This window comes from Convolutriloba macropyga, chromosome 9 (genome assembly GCF_964194025.1).
Source record: "Convolutriloba macropyga chromosome 9, txConMacr16.3, whole genome shotgun sequence".
Taxonomy (NCBI): Eukaryota; Metazoa; Xenacoelomorpha; order Acoela; family Convolutidae; genus Convolutriloba; species Convolutriloba macropyga.
The window spans coordinates 32,183,946-32,211,159 of record NC_134476.1 but is presented as its reverse complement, the minus strand read 5'-3'; the positions used below and the strand labels follow the sequence as shown (position 1 = coordinate 32,211,159).

The window sequence follows — 27,214 nt, the reverse complement described above, 5'->3', positions numbered from 1 at the left end:
CAAGAATTTTATCCCAGTATTTCATTGGATGTAAGCAGCATTGAATTTGAGTTTGAAACAGATAGAAGTATATATTTTGATATGAGAGATATCCAAATCAATGTTGCTTTACAAAAGTGAAGATTGTTTGATGACGCTATGAAAAAGGACAAGCATGGTAAAGAATAAATGGGAATGATATTCACAGATGATGGTTTGCATTATCTAATTCACGTCAACAACTTATTACACTCACTCTTTTCCAACTGTGAAGTGTATCTGTACAATCAACAGATTGACAACTCAAATGGACTCTACGGATAGAAGGCTTTACTTTCCAAACAATTTAGCTCTTCAGCGAGAAATAATGGAGATATTTTGGCTTATCACTGTTACGAATTTGAAAAGAGCCTAGCAATTTTGTGAAAAGTCATTTTATAGATCGAGAGTAAGAAAATTTCCTGAAAAATGGAACTACTTATTACGGTAAATTAGTTATTTGTTTTCTTCAATGTGAAAAAAACTGCTTCCAAATACAAAAGTTAGACTGAAACTGATTCGTGTAGGACCCTTATTTTACATAACCCCAACAATTCTCACGTCTCCTTAAAAGTTTTTGACTGTTCCTTATTTACAAGACGTGTTGTTGTTAACTGAGTGTATCACCAGACTATGAAATAACTATTAACTCATCAACCTGCTTGTTACTACTTTATGGAAGCAATAGCACATACATTTTTTATTCTTTCTGGGCAGAACCAATCTATTCATATTCTGGGCAAAAATATATTTTCAACAACGATCCAATCAGAAGAATTGGTACTGCGATGAACACAAATTCGGCATTCACAGTGCATTTTCAAGAAAATCTTTTCCCTTATCAGGAACTTGGTTTTTGAGAACTAAGAATTGTTCGAGGAGGTAAAACTGTAGTATCAGTTGATACAAACAATGAATGTAGGGCGGGCATATGTATAAACAATGAAAGCAATGATTTTTAACGGAGAGATTTCTGCGTTACCAAATACTCTTTTCCAGAACCATTACGTACTTGTATTGATCTCACTTCGCTTCAAGATGCTGGAGAAAATATTAATTATCCTGAACTCAGCGGTGAAAGTATCCAATTGGAAATGCTTTCGACCGCCCGCTCTGAAGTGGTACAGAATAATTAGTTCTGGGCAAAAGCATGTCCGCTGTTAAAATTGATCATTTTGGAACAGTTGCTAAAAATGTCTGAAGATATTTGCGTTTACGAAATTTTTTTTATTTCTTTTCATTTCTTATTGGTTTTTACATTATTACGTTTTGTATTGGAACATTTGTGGGTTTTATATTATCGACAACCAGTTGGCACTTTTTTGACAAAATTGAAAAATCAAGCAAAGTTTCACTAGAAAAGGGTAAAGAGTCCAATGACTTTCGTTTGTTTTAGGTGAACGAGTCTTTTCAGCTTGACTGTACAGTTCGAAAGGCGTGTGTTAATGATACTTGCGAAATAAAGCAGAGAAAAATTCTTTGTCACGGACAACACTTCCCTGAGAAAGATTATTGAATGCATCCCAGAACTCAAATACCGGTATATTGTATCCTTTCCAGCAGATTGCATTCCAAGTCTACCCGCATTCAGCTTCGCTATCATCAAAACTTTTCCAAGAAGTGAAGCTGGAGAGCATTAGATAGTGATTGCTCGACTCAATCGAACTCATTCCTATGCTGATTCTTTGGTTAAACCAATCACACAATGCAAATTTTTAAAAAAAAATATCAGCGTAAAAGTCCACTAGTACTGTGACAATGTCAGATTAGCAAGAGGGAGTTTTGATCTACCAACCTCTTTTTATGATCCCCGCAAGCTACCACTGTGCCATCTGGCTATTAAGTGTCGGCTATACCTAATCTTAATACATTGCGGCGGCTATAACAAAGAAATGTCGCATTTGATGTTCACAGCGATGGCAATTATCCTCTATTTCACGTGCGAGCTGTCTGTTAAATTCCCGTGCGCGCTGCCGGTGCAATTCCCGTGCGGGCCGCCTGTATAGTTCCCCTCCACGCTGCTTAATGACCTGTAAAAATCACGTGACAAGTGGCTCCCAAAAATCATCCTCTTACCATTTTACTAGGTTAATACACTATCTTAATACATTAAAACGGACCTCATCTCAAAAATACTCCTCTAACCTATCTTAATGCATGGAATCTACGCCCTCCATGTGGACCCTTGCTCACCTTATTACTACTGACAATTTACAAACAAAATTTAAGATCCTTTTTTCTTATTTGTATTGATGTCTTTTTCCTGTTTACTAGTCTAGTGCATACTGCTAAACGCACTTTCTTTTGAAAACAGCAATTATCATTTTTCTTGGTCATCTTTATCTATTGATTCAATGCAGCTGAATTGTTGCGTCTAGTATAACTTCAGTGCAACGAGTGTAGGTCATTTTTTTGCGCACTGAATGGCTTCCAGTTTAGAATTGCCTTTCTTCACACAAAAATTCAGACATTTATCCTGTACCATCTTGCAGGATGATCTTCCCGTATCTGGCATCTCCTATCTTGCAAGAAAACCGTCGGAGTTGGTCTAGGGAGGTTGATTATTTCAAATACCTAGCTTCAGCAAATTTTTAGGTGCATTGATGCTTGTGGACGGGTTTTACCAGATAAAAATCAAGTTTGTATCACCTCAACTATGAAAAAACCAAATATCTGTGATACGAACCTTGAATAATAATTCAAATGGAGAACCGCTATGGGGAAGATATAACTTTCTGGAAAATGGAATCTGCATAATTGAACTTAGTTTATTGTACAGCTGTTATAGTACAACAGGATCTAAGAAGTATGATGCATGATGGCACGACGGTCCTTTGTGTTGTAGTTAGGGTTACGTCAATTGTTTTATTTTTCGCGGTAAATTTGTGTTTGACTTGTTTGATCATGTCCAGCCCCGCCATATTCAGACGGTTAATTCGCAAGATTCTGTCAGAGTCTTAAATTGTACAAAAAATGCATTCTCAAGCAAGATTTTTTCAAGATTTTTACAAAGTCTTGCGAAATAAGAAAAAAACAATTTACAAAGGTCTTGCAAAGTAACTCCCATATTGTGAGTACAAGAACCAAGGGGAACAGGTCACAGGTTCTGCATGCGCCTCCTAATACTTTAGAGACTAGAGAATAGGCTGCGAACTTTTCCCTAGCCTCCAAATATGAAAAGAGACCCTAAAATTCAATAGCTGAAAAGTTTAAATGCAAAAAGCGCAGAAGCTTTACAGAAAGGGATTTGGGTTTTGGCTGTAAATTAAAAATTTAAAGCGACACATATCAGACATTACCAAAGCAGAAGCACATGAGAAGAGGCACAGAGAATATCGTGTTTAAAGAGCGAGACAATAGGAGCGAGAGAGATGCCGGTTCAGATTACGCGTGCTGAAAACACGAAAAAAATATCTGGGCTAGAGGCGAAAAAAGGGGATAAGTGAAGATCATGGTGGTAGAATCAGCAAAAAAGTGGCAACTAGAGATTCAAGCCAAACTGAGCATCAGAAGTTGAGCCACAAAACCAGCAGGCTTTTCCTGTCAACTCCACTAGGAGTGCAGATCTGCTATAGAGCGACTTGAAAGCTTGAAAAGGTTTTTCAGTCTAACTTACAAAAGAAATTTAAGACCTCCTTTATTAACTTTTTTGAGGCCTTTTCTCCTTTACTCTTCTAATCTATATCGCTAAACATACTTTGGGTTAAAAGAGCGTTTATCATGGTTGTTATTGGTCATCTTTATATATTGATTAATTGGAGGTGAATTGTTGTGTCTAGTATAATTTCAGTGCAACGATGTACGTCATTTTTTTGCACACTGAATGGCTTCCAGTTTAGAACTGCATTTTTCTTCACAAAAAAATCAGACTATTATCCTGTACGATCTTGCAAGACGATCCTCCTGGGATCTGGTATTTCCTATCTTGGAAGAAAACCGTCGGAGTTGGTCTCTGGAGGTTGACTATTTCAATTAGCTGGCCTCATTAGATTGTTAGGTGCATTGATGCTTGTGGTCATTATGGACGAGTTTTACAAGATAAAAATCAATTTTATATCAACTCAATTATGAAAAAAAAAACAAATGTCTGTGATAAAAACCTTGAATAAAATTTCAAATGGAGTACCACGATGAGGAAGTGGAAAATTTCTGGAAAATTGAATCTGTATGAATCAACTAAATTTATTGTACAGCTGTTATAGTACAACCGGATCTAAGAAGTATGATGCATGATGGCATGACGGTCCTTTGTGTTGTAGTTAGGGCTACGTCAAAAGTTTAATTTTTTCACGGTAATGTTGTGTTTGACTTGTTTGACCATGTCCAGCCCCTTCATATTCGGACGGTTATTTTGCAAGATTTCGTCAGAGTCTTAAATTCTACAAAAAATGATGCATTCTCAAACAAGATATTGCAAGATTTTTACAAAGTATTGCAAAATAAACAAACAATTTGCAATGGTCTTGCGAACTAACTCCCATATTGTGAGAAAATTACAAGATAGTCGTCGCCTAAGAACCAACGGGAACAGGTCACAGGTTCTGCATGCGCCTCTTGATACTTTAGAGACTAGGGAATAGGCTGCCAACTATTCCGTAGCCTCCAAATATGAAAATAGAACCTAAAATGCTAAGGCTGAAAAATTTAAATGCCAAAAGCGCAAAAGATATACAGAAAGAGTTTTGGGTTTTGGGGGTAAACTAAAAAGCTAAAGCGGCACATATCGAATATTACCAAAGCAGAAGCACATGAGAGGAGGCACAGAGAGAGAGCGAGAGAGAGAGAGAGAGAGAGAGAGAGAGAGAGGGAGAGGCCGGTTGAGATTAGGCGCGCTGAAATTACGAACAAAAAATCTCTGGGATAGAGGCAAAAATAGGCGATAAACGAGGAGCATTGTGGCAGAATCAGCAAAAATAGAATCGACTAGAGATTCAAGCCAAACCGGGCATCAGAAGTTGAGCCAAACAACGAGCAGGTTTTTTTGTCAACTCCACTAGGAATGCAGTTCTGCTATAGAGCGGCTTGAAAAGGTTGAAGAGGTTTGTCAGGCTAACCAATATGACAACTTATAAAAGAAACTTAATATCACGTTTTCTAATTTTTTGGGGCCTTGTCTCTTTTACTCTTCTAATCCATACTGCTAAACCCACATTCGGTTAAAACTGCAATTATTATAATTTTTGGTCGTCTTCTGATATTGATTAAAAGGGGGTTAATTGTGTGCATTATAATATCAGTGCAACGAGTGCACATCATTTGTTCTTTTGCGCACTGAATGGCTTCCAATTCAGAATTTCTTTTTCCCCTCAAGTTTCAGACTTTTATCTTGTACGATATTGCAAGATAACCGTCCCCTTATGTTACATCACGCAAGATAGCCATCCCCGATCTTACATCTTGCAAGATGGTTGTCCCGGATCTTAAGTAAAATAACTTGAAGTCTAGTAAAGTCGAAAGCAACATTTTCCTAATTTCTTCAATTCTTCGTCAGTTACTCAAATTTTTGTTGTAGACTTTATTAACCACTCGGCTAAATTTACTTTGGTACTGCTCTTTCAGTTAGTACTATCATCATGTCAACGTTTGATTAATTTTGCACTTGAATGTTCTTAATTTATACTATGTCTGTTTTATTTTGTACTTTTCGATTCATTTTATTTGACATTTACCTAAGATATGAGCTCGTAAAAGTCCACTAGTAATGTGACAATGTAAGATTTTCAAGAGGCAGATTCGATCTATCGACCGCTGGGTTATGAGCCCAGCACAATAGCACTGCGCCATCTTGCTATATAGTGTCGGCCATACCTAAAGTTAACACTTTTTGGCTGCTATATCAAATATAAAATGTTGCACCTTGAAATTTTCTGTGATAGGAATTATCCCCTAACTTTCGTCCGCGCTGCCTGAACAGTTCCAGTGCGCGCTGCCTGTGCAATTCCCGTGCGCGCTGCCTGTACAATTCTCCTCCGCGCTGCTAAATGCCCTCTAAGAATCACGTGACAAGTTGCTCCTAAAACTTAACCTCTTACCTTACTACTAGTTTTATACCCTATATTAATACATTAGAGTGGACACTCTCTCCAAAATACCGCCATTTCCTATCTTAATACATGGGATCTATGCATTCCACGTGGAGCCGTGCCAATTCTATTACTACTGACAATTTACAAACAAGATTTAAGATTACTTTTTCTTACTTGCGTTGATGATTTGTTCCTGTTGACTAGTCTAGTGCATGTTGCTTAACGCAATTTCGTTTGCAAACAGCGATTTTCAAGTTTCATGGTCATCTTTTTATATTGATTAAATGGAGCTGAAGTGTTGTGCCTAGTATAATTTCAGTGCAACGAGTGTAAGTCATTAATTGTTTTCCGCACTGAATGGCTTCCAGTTTAGAATTTCCTTTTTTCGCCACAAAAATTCAGATTATTATTCTAAACGATCGGAGTTGGTCTAGGGAGGTTGATTATTTCAAAAAACTGGCCTCAGCAAACTGTTAGGTGCATTTATGCTTGTGGTCAGTATGGACGAGTTTTATCAGATAACAATCAATTTTATATAATCTCACTCATGAAAAAAACCAAGCTTCTGCACTCTCCTCCTTAATAATTTAGAAACAGGAGAAAAAGCTGTGAACTATTCCCTAGCCTCCAGATATGAAGAAAGACCCTAGAATGCTCAGTCTGAAACATTTAAATGAGCAATGCGCAAAAGATTTTCAGAAAGGGTTTTGATTTTTTGCAGTAAATAAAAAAACTAAAGCCACACATATTAAAAATTAAGGAAGCAGAAGCACATGAGAGGAGACACAAAGAAGATCGCGGGTAAAGAGCGAGACAATAAGGGCGAGAGAGATGACGGTTGAGATTACGCGCGCTGAACACGCGAATAAAAAATCGCTGGGTTAGAAGCAAAAATAGGCGATAAGTGAAGAGCTTGGTGGCAGAATCAGCGAAAAGTAGCGATTAGAAATTCAGGCCAAACCGGGAATCAGAAGTTGAGCGACACAACGAGCACTATTTTTTGTTAACTTCACTAGGAGTGCTGTTTTGCTATAGAACAACTTTAAAAGGTTTGTCAGGCTAACCGAAGTGACAATTTACAAACAAAATTTAAAATCAATCTTTTCTAATTTTTTAAGCATTTTCTCCTTTAAAAGTCTAGTCCATACTGCTAAACGCACTTTCGGTTAAAAACGGCGATTATTAAATATTTTCGTCGTCTCTTTAAGTTGATTAAATAGAGCTGAATTGTTGTGTCCAGTATAATATCAGTGCAACGAGTGTACGCCGTTTACTTTTTTTCGCACTGAATGGCTTCGAGTTTAGAACTTCATTTGCTCCTCAAAAATCAGACTACTGTTTTGTACTATCTTGCAAGATAACCGTCCCCGGATCTTACATCTTGCGAGATAACCGTCCAAGATCTTACATCTCGTATCTTGCAAGAAAACCGTCGGAGTTGGTCTAGGGCGGTTGATTATTTCAATAAACTGGCCTCAGCAAACTGTTAGGTGCATTTATGCTTGTGGTCAGTATGGACGAGTTTTATCAGATAACAATCAATTTTATATAATCTCACTCATGAAAAAAACCAAGCTTCTGCACTCTCCTCCTTAATACTTTAGAGACAGGAGAAAAAGCTGTGAACTATTCCCTAGCCTCCAAATATGAAGAAAGACCCTAAAATGCTCAGTCTGAAACATTTAAATGAGCAAAGCGCAAAAGATTTTCAGAAAGGGTTTTGATTTTTTGCAGTAAATAAAAAAACTAAAGCCACACATATTAAATATTACGGAAGCAGAAGCACATGAGAGGAGATACAAAGAAGATCGCGGGTAAAGAGCGAGACAATGAGGGCGAGAGAGATGACGGTTGAGATTACGCGCGCTGAAACCGCGAATAAGAAATCGCTGGGTTAGGAGCAAAATTAGGCGATAAGTGAAGAGCTTGGTGGCAGAATCAGCGAAAAAGTAGCGATTAGAGATTCAGGCCAAACCGAGCATCAGAAGTTGAGCGACACAACGAGCACTATTTTTTGTTAACTTCACCAGGAGTGCTGTTTTGCTATAGAACAACTTTAAAAGTTTTGTCAGGCTAACCAAAGTGACAATTTACAAAAAAAAATTTAAAATCACCTTTTCTAATTTTTTTAGGCATTTTCTCCTTTAATAGTCTAGTCCATACTGCTAAACGCACTTTCGGTCAAAAACAGCGATTATTAAATATTTTGGTCGTCTCTTTAAGTTGATTAAATAGAGCTGAATTGTTGTGTCCAGTATAATATCAGTGCAACGAGTGTACGTCGTTTACTTTTTTTCGCACTGAATGGCTTCGAGTTTAGAACTTGAAAACTCAAAAATCAGACTACTATTTTGTACTATCTTGCAAGATAACCGTCCCCGGATCTTACATCTTGTGAGATAACCGTCCCGGATCTTACATCTCGTATTTTGCATGAAAACCGTCGGTGTTTGTCTAGGGAGGTTGAACATTTCAATTACCCGGCCCCAGCAGATTGTAAGTTACCTTGACCAACCAAATACACAAAAAGAAACGTTTATCCAAATTCAACCTCAGAATCCGACTGAACTTTTTTCCAAAAAGAATTTGACTATAGATGCTAAAACTTGAGTTGTACATGTAATAGGATTGAATTAAGAGCGCTTTATATAGCGATTTTTTACCCAAATTGTTAACATTGTGGAGAAAAACTAGACTACGCTAGACACAATCTAGACAGTATTATTCATACTGACTGATATCGAGGTTAGGCTGCCATTGAGTTCCATCGATAAATCTTGGTAATTTCGTAGAAACAGCATCTATGATTCAATATCGCTGATCATGGAAAACCCATTGGTGGGATATCTCTGAATTTCACTGGAGCATCGAAGATCCATGAAAAATAAATTATTTATCCACAGATTACTGAAGTTAGGCTGATGCGTCGATGGAACCCAATGGGATTTCAACCTGGGTCACTAGAGATCAACAAGGGTCTCTCAACAAAGCTAAAATTATTAAAGCTGTACAAGAACAAGTTGTGTTTTCTCAACGAAATTTGACTCTAAGGTTCTTGTTGCGACTCAGTTCGTTCGTTCCTTCCATTTCCTTCGTTCATAATTGTAGTAGCCCTGTAGTGCATTGTTCTGTAGCTTTTTGAGATTAGTAAATATCCATTGCTAAAAATAGTGGCTGTAAGGAATAGAATTGATGTTGTGAAGAATGTCTTGTAGAAATCCAGATACGGGTACACGATCCCACCGAACACCACAGAGCCCAAAATTCGCCCCACTGAAATTTAAAACACGCACTTTTGTAGTTTTGTTTTAACGCATTAAGTATATATAAAAAAATATTCATCTTTTTAGTTAGTTCATACATATTCAGGAAGACATGTTCAAATTTAAGAGATCATGATTCCTAATTTATAACAGAGAATTATATTAATCTGGAGAATTATAGTAATCTGATTTATAGAAGATGAAGTTATTTTTTTATTTTGTTAAACGTATATTTAACCCATTTGGTTATAAACTGAATTTACTCGTTTCAAAATTATATTTACACGGATTGTCTTCTATTGCTGCGTGAAATTTAATATATAGTCACCGATGAAAAATTTTTAATAGTTATACTCCACAAAGTTCAAGCGTTGTGGAGGATATTTTTAAAAATTCACTGCTGGTTATTTATTAACTTCTACTAAGCAATAAAAGACAATCCATGTAAATATGTTCTTGATCAAAAATTGTGTACTAATGGCAGTAAATGGTTCTTGAGTCGTTTTCAACATTTTCCCCAGACATTTGTAGAATTTATATCGTGTAAGATCTTACAAATTTCTTGCGAAAGTGTCTTACGTCTTAGTTATAAGATTACGCGTCGCCTAACTAAGACTTTGCAAGACAATTTATCAGGTCTTACACGATAAAAAAATGTATCAGGTCTGATAATATCTTACACGATAAAAGTTCACTTTTGTCAGATCTTACAAGATAGCAATTCTGCCTTATCAACGTTTTTGTCAGATCTTACACTAATAAAGTTCACATTGGGTAGAATTTAATTTTTATCCTGTAAGACCACAAACCATCTTAGACGATAAAGATTTTTGATCAGCATCTATCAGATCTCACAATGTAAAAATTCGAGAATCTCTGGGGGTTTGTTCTCAGAGTCGACATTTTCCATTGTCGTTAATAATTTAGATTTTTTTCTCTCGAAAATAATCAGCGTGTCTTTCGATTTATTAACATAGTTAAGATTTTTTTCGAACTATTTTTTTATTGACAAACAAAAACTAGGGGTAACAAACTTAAATGCGTACCGGCCATGGCGAAATTGACCCAAATTCCAACGACCAGTTTCAAACTGTCTTCACTGTATTTGTAGCCCCTGTCCTGGGCAATGTTTTCCAGTATCAAATACACTGGCACAAATGTACCAGACAGGGCTATTCCATTTAGGGCTAACATTGTACCTAAAAACATAGCAAAAACTTCATTCATTTTTATCGTTTCAAGTTTTCCGAGATTAAAGCATAAAGTTATGTTTTTTTTTTGAAATTTCTCCGTTAAAAACAAAATCTTCAGACGTTTTAAAATATCAATGGAAGATACATGTGCGGATTCTCGACCTACTGTTTAGAATTTTTCTAAACGGCGGGATATAAGTTTAAATTTTCAAAATTCAATTTTAGTCTTTGTAATCGAATTAATGAATGATAAGACTTGTGACATTTTAATATGTGATTTGTGACATTTGTGGCATCCAGATTATGCAATATTAACTTCATCTTACTGTTTTATGCAGAGTTATTCAGAGCTGAAGCTTTAAAAGATAGCTTGGTTTCACAGGAGTCTTCCTAGATAGGATTTGACTAGTTTAAAGTATGATCATATTATTTCAAATATCTGGTGATAGGTAGATTTTACCTATGTAGTATTTGCTCTCCAGAAATGAAATAGCGTATGGCAATGAGAAGGTGAATGATACAGCCACTGTGGCTACGCAGCTCCAGAAGAACACATACACTCCATACCCTGAAACAACCATGGACTTACATTGCTAATTCCAGCTATTTTCTGGGTTAACCTTGGATGGAAATACAACGAACAATTAACTACCCTTGTTCAAAAGTCAACCCTTTTTCTCGACCTAAATTGGATGATATGGCGGAAAAGGCTTCATCCGAATCGGCTATGGAAAGACATATAAGACCAGCTGAAAAAAGAGCGCTGCGCTAGGGTCCTCTAGCATGTAATTTGTACAGAAATTAAAGGTTTGCGGATACATTGATTGTAAATGCTAGCCTAGATCAAAAGGTGATGGGAAACTTGCATCCTTCTTGTCATATGCAAATCATACTCAACTTTGTTCAGTGTTCAGATAAATTGGGTATTTGCAATATTTTTTTCCAGATAACCTTGTAAGATTACAATTCGAAGTCAAACATGTCAGTAAAAAAGTACGCCCTCCTCACCTCCCCCTCCTGCCTCTCGTAGGTTTTTGGAGGGTGGAGCCATGCATAATTATCATCTAGCTTGATATATACAAGATCGTTGATTGAATTTGTTCGCCAAATTGATTATAAGATTCCCCTCTTTCTAATGAATACTTTTACATTCGTGAGTTAAAAGATGGGACCTTGATTTTTGTCCAATGCAAACTTTTTATACAAAATTTAATTAAGAGGCTAACAAACATGTAAGCTGCGACAATTTTGGGGTCATAATGTCCTAAACTTGCCAAATTTGGAAGAATCTTATTTCTAACAACCTTTCCTCTTTCTTAGATTTTAAAAAAATTTTCAAAACAAGCAAGCGAGCTTCATTGAAAGGTTATTTGAGAGCATTAAATTTAAGGTCAGATTTTAAATCCATAAGCCTGGTTATGAACGAAATAATTTAAACTTGGACTTCGTCGGTCAGTTTGGTTTTTGTTGCTTTTTATACTCAATGCAAACAAACATAACTTGAGCTTGCCAACCTTTTAAAAATATTTCGTTTACCATACCAACTGTATGTCAAACAACAAATATTTAATTTACACAGATATTTTGAATCAACGGCGTGATTTATATTAAAGAAATTTTGTTTCTTAATAGATTTAACATTAATCGGAGATGTCATAATGTCGAGAAAGTTTATTCTTCTGTCTTTCTTTGACAATTTATAGGGATTGTGAGGTTAGCAATTGTTCAAGGTTAAATGAATTGACTTTTTTAATGCTCCATTATTTTAATCAAATCGTGAAACTATGGTCGTAGATTGCTTTTAAAAAGGGATGTTTTTAACAGCTGTTTTTTAGGGTCTGCATATGCGGCCGAAAAATCTGCGCAAGCGTTTTCTTATTGTTTCCTACCAAAATTCAAGGTAATCTTTGCATGAATTTGATCAGAGTTAGTTCAGTTTGGTACAGGATGATCACGACTAACATTGATGTGACTGATTTCTGAATAAAAAAAAACGAAAAGGTGAATACTTGATTGGACGAACACAATTTTTGTAGCCATTAGGCGAAGATTTTAAACTCAACTTTTGTGGACATTATGAGAGTAGTCCTATTTGATACACTTAAAATTGGTATTTCAAAATCTATTTCACGCTATAATGTAATCAAATGCTCTTAACAATTGCATCTACCTGATAATACGGTCAATGTCAATTTGTCTTTTAAATTTTGAGCATTTGCAGCATTTCAGTTTAAGTCTAACCAGCAATTATGGCATTGTTTTCTCAAATTTTTAAAGCCTCATAGCTCAAAACTTTTGAGGATAAAGCAATAAATTTTAAATTGTTCTCCACTATTATCCCGTATTTTTTGCTCAAGTGTTTTGCCCTAATGTTACTAAGAGGTCTATAATTGATGTAAAAGTTTAAAAGAAATTTACAATTTACCAGCGGTGTGTCACCTCTTTTTGATCAATAGACAACTGTTAGAGATTATAGAGCAATTTTGAGCGTCAGTGAACTTTAGACCACAACAGCCCCCCCCCCCCTGACTAGTAAATGTTGATTTAAATATATTTGCAAGCTTTTGAATATTTTGATTAACGGCTATAATTTTCAATTTACACGTTTTCTCCTCAAAAACTACTAAGAATTACCAGGTCGGTACAAAATAGGCCGTAATGGTGTTACCTTTATCAACTGCATACCCCACAAACTGGGTGCAGATTGCGTAGAGACCACCCATTGACAGGTAATACAAGCCAGCTGTGTCCCCATCAACGTTGAAGGTCTTCAACAGGTAGGGCGAAAGAGCCACATCAAATAACCCAAAGGGCGCCGAACCCATCACGAAGAACATGCTCACCATCCAAATTCCGGGAAATGACAGGAAATGGGCGAAAGCTTGGTTTGTATTCTCCGGGTTCAGAGGTTGCAGTTGGGGTTGCTGGTTTTGCAATTGCGTCGGGGGTTTTCAAATCGTCTTCCCTTGGCACTAGGAGTGCGACGTCTGAGTTTTCGTGTTCCAGTCCCGAACTGCTATCCAGCATCCTGGAATAGATGTTAAGGGGGCTAATAACTCGACAATCATTACCAATATTGATATCTAACAACAATTTTTGGTTTCCGCATAAGAATCTGCATATAATTCATCGTTGACCTGACTGTGTTCCGAGTAATGCTGATCTTTTCATATTTTAAATCTGATGATTCCTTTACATATAAAAAAGAGGTTATCAACTAAGATCTGTTCTTTAGAACGCTCTCTTTTTATGCCCAGATACCATTTTATGAGCACTTTATTAGCAATTTTTGCCATATAGAACGATTCGTTCTTGAGAGAGCCGTTGTCTACATAACACAAATACGTTTAAAATATTCAAAAACATTTTAAATGCTCTCACATTAATGACCGCAAATCTGATTAAAGGTCATACCACATGATGATCAAACGAAGCCACAGTTAATCACACCCGTTTTAGCCCGGGACGAGGTTTTACCCTAGAATAGGGTGTAATGCATATTCCACTACTATTTATCGGGTAAAAGAGTGTAAGAGTATAATTTTAAAAAAATTACACTTTATTTACACTCTCTTCTCCACTCTTATTACAATCTTTGCAAAGAGTGTAATTTAGGGTGGACTGATAAAAAATTACACTCTTACACAATTACCATTATAACCAAATTGAGACTTTTTCTAGGGAGCTTGTGCGTGTAATAAAAACGCTCTTCAACCCCTCCCCCCCCCCCCCCCCCACCCCAATCAATGCGTCTTTAACTGTTACCTGTCATCGTTGTTGATCGCTCCCTCAGACCTTGTGTGATCAACACTTGACCTATGTGATCCATTGGAACCTGTCATCCTTCCGGGCAGCGAGAAAGCAGCCACAACCACCAACACCAACTCAATGCCCCCAGATGCTAAAAACGGGTACATATACCCTCCCAACGCGTACATAAACGACCCGATGGGGGGTCCCAAAGCGACACCAGCGCCCACGCCGGATTCCACTAAAGAGGTTATCCTCCCTGCGTAGGCTGGGGCAAGAGCCACTAAGGTTGGGATGCCAGTTGACCATAACATGGCGGCGCCCATGCCGTTTACAATTCTACTGCAAAAGCACATTACTGCATATCTCCAACCACCTGAAAATCATTAAAAATTGGAAGTCATTAATTGGATAATTAAATTGTTGTCTTTGAGAATTTAGTTTGGTCTTAAAACAGAAGATCAGATAAGATGTGTTTTTTCTGGCATCCGTAGCTTAAGTCACCTATTATGAATATATACTAAAAGTGGTTTGTGTTTTTTGTTCAGTCAATTTTGGCCGATCGATATATTCATCGCAACGTCTGAAATTTTTAGTTTGAGTGAACTTGTTTTTTTACAAAGAAAAAAGAACAGGTGCCAATTTCCAAATAAACTTCTCAAGGCTTTCTTGTTATAGCCCCCCTACCAAGATTTTAGCCTAAACAACGATCCGACAATCGTTTGCATCTTTTTTCTGGTACAACTCCTCCACTATAACTAATGAAATATTCTATGAGATATCCGATTATTGTTTGAGAAATTTTCAAAGATTGTTATAATTTACTTATAACAAAGTGAAGTTACAGACCTGGTCCAATGCCAAGCAGTCCAAAGCAGATGTTGCCAACGGCTCCAAACGTAGCTCCTGATATGAAGAAGAATTTGTTCAGCTCGGGCGAGGCTATGAAGGGTAGAAATATTGTGAAGATTACATTTGCGAAATCAAAGCTGCTTGTTATTGCACCAACTAAGAATTCACTCAAACCCTAAACAAAGAAAAAATACATTTATAGTAAACAGATTTTATTGTTCCAGCCTTTCTTCAATATGGTGGAATATATGCGAGGCTGGCTCTTTTTCTTTTTTATACTTTTTGTTTACGCATCGTAGCGAAAAAAGAGAAACCTTTTTTAAACCTTAGAGGATACTTTTGATTTTAATTTAAAAACTACACAATTTATTACAGGGTAAAGGAAAGGTATTGTTTGACAAAAATGCTTGAAAATGAATACAAAGTGAAAAATTTTTCAAACGATAATAAAAAAACAAATATTCAAAGGACAAAAAAAGAAAATATTACACAATTATCTTAAAAAGGCAGCATCTTTTAGATCTTTTGGATTTTTCCAGCAATTTTTTGAGCCAAAAGAGAATCTGATTTAACATCTGTCACACTCCTGATGTACACCAAAACTGTAGGAAACAATTTTTCTAGAGAACTAGAAAAAATCAAACAATTGAAATTCTTCGTAAACTTTTTTGCTGGTTTTTTCTGGATTTCTGAACCAACAATTTTGCGAGAAAGGTAGGTGCTTTTTAGGGGACTATTTGATTCAACAGAGGCAGTTTTTGTCCATTTTATTGTTTTTATTCAAAAGAAAAATCAATCAAATTTTTGTCAATTTCTGAAGACACACACGCTAAATCCAAATTGCATAATTCATTCGACAACTGATACACTTGAAAATTCATGGAGTAGACCAAATGATGGAAACATAATGTGGAGCAGCAATAGTTTATTTTGCTCTCATTGAGAAATAAAATATTTTTTGAACAGCACAAAAGTTTTTAATTGATTGTAAATATATGCAAAATTTCTTTTTCATGTTTTAAACTTATATATTGGTATCAAAATTTGTAATATGGTTTATTAAGGATTATTCGAAAACAGAACAAGAAAAAGATCATATTAGATAACGATAAAAGCTATTTATCTTTGTTTTTGTCTATATTGTATAGACTTAAATTCACTTCGATCCTTCCGCTGTCAATTTTGTCTTAAATTGATGAGCTATCAATTTGGTATCATATTTGGTTTAAAGGAGATTTTGTAGAAGTCTCAATTTTATCTATTCAAATAGAAACAGAAATCAATTTTATTAGAGACGTAGAAAAACTTTTCTTTTTGTTACCGCAAAATGATTTCCAAAACCATATTTTCCATATAATTAAGTGTTCAATTGGACAGTTATTTATATTGGTCACCTATCGGAACTTTGTAATAACATCAAAAAATCACTTAAGAAGAACCGAAGAAAAAGACGTTTTTCAGCACTGCTCCAATCTTCTCAACTTATGTCTCTTAAAGTTTTCAACAATTTTTCTTCAATTGATATGATTGGTTAAAACACATAACCTTTATACACCTGAACCAACAGCGTGAGTTGGTTGATAAACAAATATCTTCACTTTTTCATTAGAAATTAATTTTTTTTCAAAACTCTAGTTCGATTGAAAACTTTGAAAAAGAACATTGTTGTTTGGATAACTTTATATTATTGCCAAAACTTCTTGCTAAAAAGACGCATAGTAACTGACTCTCATTTTTTTCATTTCATTCTCTATCAAAAGTTTTTAAGCTGGTGCTTTTCTAAACTTGAAGTTTCAGTAAAAAATCTTTTATATTATGAAATAATTGTCGACGCAATTGGTTTTTTATCATTAAAATTATATCAACATGAGGGTTAGGGTTCTGAGATCCATGTTGAGTTGTTTTCTTTTCATTGTTCTGAGTTGTTCTTTTTTCCAACAAAAAAGTACCTAAAATTACTACAGAAAAATGCTCCAGTTAGAGTTTCGAAGAATTGATAGTCAAATTGTAGGTTCACCTTATGTGACAAAAAATGGATCGAGTAATTCTGCTGTCAAACTTTTGATCAGTGGCTATGTTTCAGTACCTTCAGTTTATATATACGCATATATATTTTGTTGAAGGCAGAAAAACAATTGTATAGAAAAGCAAAGATTTGAATTGGAATTACATATATATAAATTTTGACTAAGTTTGCATCTTATTAATACACTTTTAACTACTGAAAACCGCTTCTCATCAGAGTCTCTTGCGCCCAAAATTGTCTCTAAGTGTCAAAAAATTGGATCGCTGCACCTGTAGCTGAAACTGGGTTGATTTGTTGTTAAAAAATTCTCAGTTTTTGTATGCCTGAAATAAAAGGGAAGCCTTTTAAGTTCTTTTTAAAGCAAAATTAGATTTGATTAATCTCAAATGACTTCAAATTTGTCTCTGGTCAAGCCCACTTGCGTTTTACCCACCTCTCATCTGAAAATCTCTGATCTACCATTTTTTGAAGTCCTTCAGGCCTTCTAATTCGAGTTCGGGAGTATAAAAGGTGTGCGCTCGAGTGGGTGTGATCAGACGCCGATCCCTGCTGGCCTCAACTTGCATTTGCGCCATATATACACAAAGTTTCTGAAAGGATTCAGTATACGCCCTGTGATATTGTGGCAAGACCAACTTTTACCTTATTAAGTTCTGCCTCGTTTGGAAAGAAGGGTGCCAATTGTGAGTAATTGATTCCCTCTGCCACAAAAAGGAAAAGCGCCACTGAAATGCTGATAATAATTGACACACTGAGCCTCGAATTCTGCTCAACGGCACCAGTACTTGTAGATCCGGTCATATTTTAATCAAATTTTCAGAACTCTTCAAATTGCTGCTAAATTCAAGTAGTGAGAAATACAAACGAATACTGTTCTATAGTTTACTTATTTATGGTCTATACCGGACAATGTTACTTTTGCCTTTTTGTGACCTAACTTTTCGGTCGACTCAATTGAAGGTTGAGTTTTAGGAAGAATGAACGAAATTCAGTTGTTTGTCTATCAAACAGACTATGGTTTGTTCTATCAATATGATGTCAGAGCAAATATAGAACAAAACGAGAAGAGAGTATTTGTTCAAACGCTTCATTGAATATATTCACAATCAAATAGGAGAGACAAATTGAAAACATTGACGTCAGTTCTATTTTTAGAATTACGACAGACGCTTTAATAGGTTACCATTTACATAACAATATGTTTACAAGCCCATAAAGTAGATTAAGATGGAGGAGTAAATTAAGAAAAGAAAAACATCAAAATGTGTCGGTCTTTCCCACCAAAACTATAACACCCTCCCTCCCTTATGGTATATTCACGCTAATGGGGGGAGGGGTTGGGGGGCTATAAATGTCGGCTTTTCCCGTTTTAGTCAACCCCAGCCCCAGCTTCAAACATACCAAAACGGGGGCTATAAATTCGTGGATAGCTTTAATGGGAGAGACGCAACCATGCCAAATGCAGAAATATACAAGAAAAAATTCTGGAGGATGCCAATCTAGACGAAGGGGGGATCTTTTCTACAAAGGGGGGCTATTTTTGAATAGAATTTGAGCGAGCGATTTATTAATCAATCAGAGACGACTAATAACGTTCCACGTATACGCATACTATGTCAAAATGAACAAAATAAATTACACCATGCTATGTTAATTAGTCGAATTGAAATACAAAACAAAGAGAATTTACGACTGGCGGGTCGGTGGGCGCGCTTGCGCGCGTCGCGGCTCAGCAACGATAATCGGATCTTTTCTGCTAGCGCCCCACAGCCTTATATAGCCGTTAAATTTGCACCCCCCCCCCCCCAAATCTAAGTTTTCGCGAATTGTGAGAGCGATATTTGAATTTCATTGAAACAAGAGTGTCTAGGTAGATTGAAGGCAGTTTTAGAATAGTTTCCTCAAGAAGTTTTAAAAAATCAAGCCCTTATCGTAGCCAAAAACACCAAAAATGATCTAATCCAAAATTTTTATTGATGTTTACGCTATATGCAACAAATTTTGGTTGAATACGTAATATTTTCAAACCATAGCTATGCTAGCTTTTAGTAAACGCATATTGCTCATATATGTTCACGTATAAGATTACGTAGCTTTAACAATATGTTTACACATTTATAAATGGTTCTACTTTTTTTCACCCCTAGTCATTTAACCCCCTATCATTCAACCCCGATTTATTCACCCCTCTATCATTTAACGCCTCTATCTTTTCAACCCTCTATCATTTCATTCCGCCAATTAGGAGTCGATATTAAAGGCATGTTTTGTCATAAATAAGTGGAAATTGATGCCACGTTCGGTTGTGATAGTTTAATATCAAGTCCCACGGGCCGCTGAGGCATGGCCATGGCCCGCTAGGCATGGCCAAATGAGTATATTGCTAATTTAATAATCCTTATTTGATAAAAAGATTAAAATCGGGGAGAAATGATAGAGGGGTTAAATGATACAGGGGTGAATAAATCGGTGTAAAATGAAAGGGGGTTAAATGAATAGGGGTGAAAAAGCGGGACACCTTATAATTGGGGGTTGCCTAACTAAGCGGGGGATGCTAGCAGAAAAGATCCCGATAATCGACCCGCGATTTCCGGATTAAATCCCACAGAGCGCGAGAGGCATGGTCATGAACAATACTCCGCAATTGCGCTCAAACTGATATTCGGCCACCTAAACTGTAGGCCAAGTAATATTGTGGTAAAGTTTAGCACAGAAGGGGAGCGATTCTCTACTAGGTACCACGGGGGGGGGGGGGGGCAACTGTTGAAAAGATCCCAAAAGATTGTAGAGCAGAGTGAGAAAAATTGCGAAATAAAGCCGAATAAGTCCTGTTGTCACAATGCTGTTTAAACATCATTATTTTAACCGCCATATTATCTGAGTAATGTCCCCAAACAAAATGTCGCAACATGCGGGTCCTTTCAGCTGTTTCTGGGCCGTTTTGAGCCACTTTTTCTGCGGTTTCTGTCCATTTCTGTACCAAATTTCAAGAAAATTTTTATTTAAAGCAGTTTTAAGACATTGTTGAAATATTAATTTTCAACGGAGAAATTTTTTAACGAAGCGCCGCTGTTAACGTCCTTCAACTCACTGGCGGAAAGATTTTTTGCAGTACAATTGTAGATTCGATCAGAACCTTCTATCCGTCCCAATACTGAACCCAAAATCGGCTCCAAGGTAGTCAGAGAGATAGTGCCAAAAAAATCAGTACCTGAATATGAAGTAAAAGAGCCCCTTCTGCACATAGTTAGTTTCGTATATATGATGTTGCAAGTTATTATTAGTAGTTATCATAAAAATTCACTGGAGCGCGAGAAAACCTGCATCTACAGCCGGGTATTTTCGGCAGCTTTTTGCGGATCAATTGTCGACGTGGGGACCCATTTTGCGTTTTTCATACTAGTTTTGCGATTTTTACCTTTTTCAAGTCTTGTTTAAAACTTCCATGTCTCAATGCAGCTTTTGACCAAGATGTGCAAGTCTATTTGGAAATCTCAGTCAAGACTTGTATTTTGACTTGCACGTCTAGGTCAATATTTGCATTTGAACGTGCCCGTGGTGACTCAAGGCTTGCTTTTAGAAAGTGTAAAAATGAAATAATCATAGCTCCTATAAGGTACTAGAAAGTATATCAGTGGTAACACTTCCAAAAGGGGTGGCCACAGAGAGGCCGACAGCACCCGACTTCACATCAGTTATAAGGCTTCGGTCAACAAATAACTCTTTTTTTGGTATGTACTCTTGATATTTAGAATCAAAATATTTATAATTTTTTAATATAGAAGAATAAATTACAATAATAAATAATAAGTACAAAAATAACAATAATTAAAAAATTACAAAATTACAATAATAAATACAATAATAAATTTATTGTATTTAAAATTTTAAGAATTGAAATAAAATTTTGTCAGTCAATCCCAATTATGTGTTCTGCATAAACACGTATGCTTCTCATTCTGCTGAACAACTCTTAAGCTAGAAGATCATACCCCGAAAGTGGATGTCACGAACTGAATAACCGTCCAATATGTTGTGAAAAACATATATTTTCAGCAATCATTGTTGAATAGAATTTAACATGTGAATTGTCAATCAGCGAAAAGAATTAATTTTTCACAAATGAGTAAAGCAATTCTGAACTGGATAAGACATTCTAGGTCTGGACTTAGGGCAAAATTAAAATTTTAGAGGGGGTGGGTCAAAATTGACTATTAACATACTCTCTACCATTACAATTAAAGTCGAGCTAAAGCGTTTCTTGGGCCGAGCCTTTTATACTGCCCGATGAGCGAGCATGCTATTTTCAAAAATATAGAAACCACTTCTTAGGATTATTGGATCTTTTCCCCTTGTGCCCATCCCCCAGTACGTTATGCTCCCCAGTTATAAAGCACGTGTTATTGCATAGTAAATCATTATTTTAAAACATGGCACGTGCGTCCAGGGGTGTGAATAATATGCTAAGCTGGGCAGAATAGATCCCGAATATTGATAGTAATTTATTCTCAGTGATCATGCAAGCCTCGACATAAAAAACACTTAATCAATCAATACCACTCTTGAAACAAATGAAAAATTGACTAATTTTTTTTTGAAAAAAAAATTGAATTCTTTAGAGAAATTTGCTGTCGCAAAAAAATTATATATTGTCAATCCATTCGCCGTGTGTTATTCTAATTTTTGGGTTTATGAAAATTTTCAAATTTATAATGACACAGTTCCTTTCCTTAAGTAAAAATTCTTTATCTATAAATTTTGAGGGGTCACACCCGTGGACTACGTTATATGCCTATATCGACTCTTAAAGTGCACGTTGTTTTTTAGAGTGAACATGAAACTTTTTAGTTGAGCTTGTGCATTGTTTTTTATACAATTTCTTTGTAAAACGAGGTCGTTCTATAGGTTGAGGCCTGAATCTGGATAAAATATGTAAAGTATGTTATGCGATAAAAGTTTGCCGAATTGTAATTCGAAGGGAATCTGCCTGGCTGTTTCAGGATTACGTTTCACGGCGCATGAGACGCTTGGTGGAGCACAATGGTCCCTAATCGCCCTCAAGCATTAAAAGTCACAAAAGCTTTTCTGAACCAAGTACTAATTCTTCTTTTTATATTTGGTATATCTGAAGTTGACGTTGAAGTTTATTTTCTAGATGCTAAAGGGGAATTGCTGAAGAAATCTGATAGTTTGAATTGAAGCTAATATTGGAAAATTATGTGGTTGCTGCAAAAAATGCGGTGAAGTTTTTAACGTAATTGTTTGATGGAACCATTCAAGAGCGTAGCTCAAATGAAAAATATGTTTGATTTTTATCGCTGGATGTCCTGATGCCTGAATTGATTGTTGTAATTTTAGCATAGACAATAACAATTTGTGAACGAAATCTCTGAAGACGCGATGCTATTTTGTGATTGTGATTTTTGTCTATTAACAAGTTTATTATTTTTTTATTTCCTTAAAAGATTAGAAAACACAGTTTTTTTCAGACTTTTGAATAATTTTATAGGCGACAGACATGATTGTTACATAATTACACCAAAGGTGACAGACAACATTTTATTTATTGCTTGTAAAAACTTTCACAAGTCTGTCTCTGCAAAAATTTTTAAAGCCTAACGGTCAGGCGAACACCACAATTTCTATTAAAATAATTAAAAAGCTCTTAAAATGCTTACGCTGGAGCAAAAAAAAACAAGTCATAGTACTAAATAAAAAGAAAAGGCAAATCTCTATCTCGTTTCATCTTGAGTCTTCATGAAACAGTGAGATCTACTTTTGCCCTATGCACTAATAGTTAATCTACCATTTGCCTAATTTCTTCGTGTTTTCTTAAAAATCTGCTGCTCAATGCTTTCTATTAATAACAAGGGGACATATATAAACGCATGAAATTCCTTTTCTTGCCACCAGAAAAATTTTGGATGAAATCTTTTTAACTCAAATTTTGAAGTTTATGCTTCCAGTAAAGTTTTTGATGAAATCTTTTCAAGTCAAATTTTGAAGTTCTAAAAGTTTTGTGGTATGATTGCTATTGGGAAAATGAACTGATTACAGCAAAAAGAGGTAAATTTGTTCCGGGAAATTGTCTCTGCTTTGGAGGCTTTTGTTGAAAAAAGAATAAGCTTTTTATAGAACTGAAGTATTGCTACAATATGATTTACTGGTTGAAGATATAAATTGTAAAACTACTGCACTTTATAACATCTCATACGTTTAACTAGGTAAGTCTGTGTGTAAGGTTTATGCTGAACCTCGATGTTTACTGAGCAGCTTAAAACAAGAATTGTGTTTTCACAGTGTGATTTTTCATGAAAAATCAAATAACAATCTACTATAATCAAGAGTATATGTTCTTTTGTCGTGAGAAACACGAAAACAATTTTAGACAAAATAATAAAAAACCTTGTCACAATTATGCACATAATGTTCAAACTGCGACATAAATATTTTCGGAGTTATTTTGAGATGACAAATTTTGTCAGTTTCCGGGATAACTTTCTATTAGAAAGTAAACAAGTAGATGTCTACTCAAAAAACGCTGTATAGTATGTACATCTTTTTTTAATGCTTATCTTGTTTTTTTTAATTAATAATGACTCATTCGAAACTATCAAGAATCCAGAAACAAAGGAACATGCATAAGATAGACTTCCGTCTGGAACTAACCGAGCTTCATTGCTATAATTTTATTAGAAATAATTATTTCTTTGTAGATGAAAGATGACTAGGCAGAACATTGTTATACCATTGCATTTTTCCCATATACCCAGGTATTGGTTTATATGCAGTTTTATTAACTAGGAGAGAAGTCAGTGTAAATGTGAAGAACCGAAAAATTGAAGTCATATTTTTTATTTGTATTTGGTACAATTGGTTTATATGCAGTTTAATTAACAAAGAGAGAAGTCAGTGTAAATGTGAAGAACCGAAAAATTGAAGTCATATTTTTTATTTGTATTTGGTACAATTGGTTTATATGCAGTTTAATTAACAAGGAGAGAAGTCAGTGTAAATGTGAAGAACCGAAAAATTGAAGTCATATTTTTTATTTGTATTTGGTACAATTGGTTTATATGCGGTTTAATTAACAAGGAGAGAAGTCAGTGTAAATGTGAAGAACCGAAAAATTGAAGTCATATTTTTTATTTGTATTTGGTACAATTGGTTTATATGCGGTTTAATTAACAAGGAGAGAAGTCAGTGTAAATGTGAAGAACCGAAAAATTGAAGTCATATTTTTCAATTAAATTTCCCATTTTATTCAATCTTTTCAGGGTACGAAAAGTCTGCGGTCTCGTAGTTTTCCTCCAGAATTTGCTCAAACTTCTTTCCAAACAACCTAATCCATATTTTGCATTCTTTGCTTCCCTTGTTCTCAAAATGTCTCAGGTTTTCCCATCGTTCATCACATGACATGCCCAAATATGGTCGCCAGTAACACGGAAACTGCTGAACGGTCGAATTTTGCGGTAACTTTACAAATAAATTGTAGTCCAAGCACATTTCAAAATCATTAATTTTGCGCAAGTCAATAATTCCAGCTCGTCCAAGGCGATTTTGATTTTGCAAAACCATATACAACCAGTACATATTAATTCTTCCACGACATGAGAGCTCGAACATATCCATTACGAATATCTTGTAAAAGGGTGCCAGCTTTATTTTGTTAGCAAATATTTTGTCCTTGATCCAGATAAAAAATTCTTTATAAACTTCATCCGGGTAATGAACCAAAAAATTGCCCTGGTCATACGCATTTATGAAATATAGCGGATTCGCTTCCAGGTCAAAATACAAACTCGCCATCGATTTGTTTTCGTTAATTATGATGGGATTTTGTAAAACGTGGTTGTTGACATCTCGAAAGACGACAGCAAAATGAGGTTGAAAGTTCGATTCCCGTTCATGGCATTCGCCACTTTCAAGTTTCTCGTAACTGCTGCACAAAAACGAATACGTGATCAATGCTTTGTTCATTGTGTTCTGAAAATTTGTGGTATTTGATCCTAGTCGTACTTCAATTTTAAGAATAGGAATCTTTTCATCAAATAGCCAATATCGCATGAATTCTGTTACGTTCACTGTTGAATAAGGACAATCTGTTAACTGGTCAACTACAAACTTTGCCGTCATTGATTGATAGGGAAACTTTGAAGGAATAACTCCCAAACACACCATCAAGTTGTCATTCATTGCAGCGTCTAATAGAGACACGGCGTACCCAGCCTTGCTGTAAAATTCTTTCGAAAAGCCGAAAAAATTAATCTTATTGGCAGCTGTAACATTTTTGGAGTTGTCTTGAATCACTAATTCTTTCAACAACCGTTGATTAACTGCAACATAGTTTGCATGAATTGAAAGCCGTTTGAATTTGACAAGAGCACGTGTTACTTCAGACTGGAAGAACGTCGTGAAGCCTGCAAACAATACAGAGGAAACCCGGAGGTTGGTGGCAGAGCAAATCAGCGCCGAATCAGTCAGGGACATTCTGTTGTTTCTGGATGGCCAGTACTCTGTTCATGTACACTGGACATTCTTCATTTTGAGTAAAATATACTGGAAAATATACTAAAAAAACAATATGGGAGTCACAAGCAGCTCTACCTATTTTTGCGCCACTGACGTCAAATATCGTAAGAAAAACTCTGCTAACAAAAAGAGCACTAATTGAAGGTAAGTAAATAAGGCTCCACAACAAATCGTATAAAAATTGGATGAACAACTAACCACCTATAAGGAACTGAGACTATAGTAACTATGCACCATTTTACACATAAATCAGTTTCATCATATTCCTTTAGGATTTCAGAGGAAAAACCAGTGAAACGCAATCGTAGTTGCCAAACAAAAAATCCTCCATACAAACCCACATACTTCAATCGCATACTTCCACGCAAACACACACACACACACAGACTAACTACGATCCTTTTCACATTTACAGACAGCGTGCATAGTTCTATGATTCTTATGCAACAACAAATTAACGCTATAGGTAATTGATATGGACAAAAAAGTGAACAAGACGAAATGTCCTATTTTTGTTTCCATCTGAGGTAATAAACGAGTCCAAGATGTCCAAGAAGTTCACCTTCCAGGAGATTGAGTCAGTTTTCGAAAAACTTTTATTGATACCATTTTCGTTTCTCTACATAAAGGATATCGCCGCATGTCTTTCTTATAAAAGAGAGTTCCATGGGCATAGAGTTCCGGCTCCCGAAAATTTGGGTTTGGACCAAAAAACTTTTTATTCTTCTTTACCATGATGGGATCATCAACCCAAAACCCGTATGCACAAGACGGATTGCTAACAGGGCTGTCCTGAACGAACAAATTAACAGTCCGGTATGGGCCAAATCGACAAACTTTGACTACTGAGCCAGACCCGAAAAAAGTTAAGTACGTTGAGTCAGACCAAACAGACCTATGCCAGACCCTAAGCCAGAACGACTTGAAGCGCGTTAAAAATTTATAATTTGAGCACTTTTCAGTTCAGACTAAAATTCAGACTGAACTGTTGACTGTTATTTTTAATTGAATAACCGAAGATTCTAAGAACAACGCAATTTTGAAGCTTAAAATTTGTTTAACCGCCGACATTAGGTTGCTAGTTGCTACAGATCAACTGTTGCTAAAAAAATGGTCATTTCATTCTCAATTTATTTTTTCGCTGAAGACTGACTCTTATTTTGGTCCATACTATCAAAATACAACGGACTGTTACAGATCACACAATACGGGATCTCTTTATGTATGCCGATCTAACTGGATAAAAGATATAACAAATCGAAGGCAAAGATATAAGTCTCAATTTAAAAATTTGGGGGGGCTGAAAGTGTTTAATTTATAAAAGAGTAAGTATCAAATTACAGCTTACTAATTACCAGTTGAGTGGTTGTAATATTGAGATGAGCTGGGTGGCGATCGATGATGTTGTATATCGGATAGATGTTCAATTTAGACGGAAAAAAACTTATAAGATTTATTGAAGAAATTGCTTAAGTTGTTACTGTTTAAACAGTATAGGTTTGAATAATTTCTGTTTGGATATTATAAGCAAAGAAAAGGTGACCGTTGTCTGCG

The 27,214-nt window shown here is 35.7% G+C and overlaps 1 pseudogene; it reads right to left on the bottom strand.

Moving 5' to 3' along the window:
- Window positions 1-8,644: 8,644 nt before the first annotated feature.
- LOC142345342 (MFS-type transporter SLC18B1-like) lies at window positions 8,645-18,121 on the bottom strand (annotated as a pseudogene).
- Between the last annotated feature and the right edge of the window lie 9,093 nt (window positions 18,122-27,214).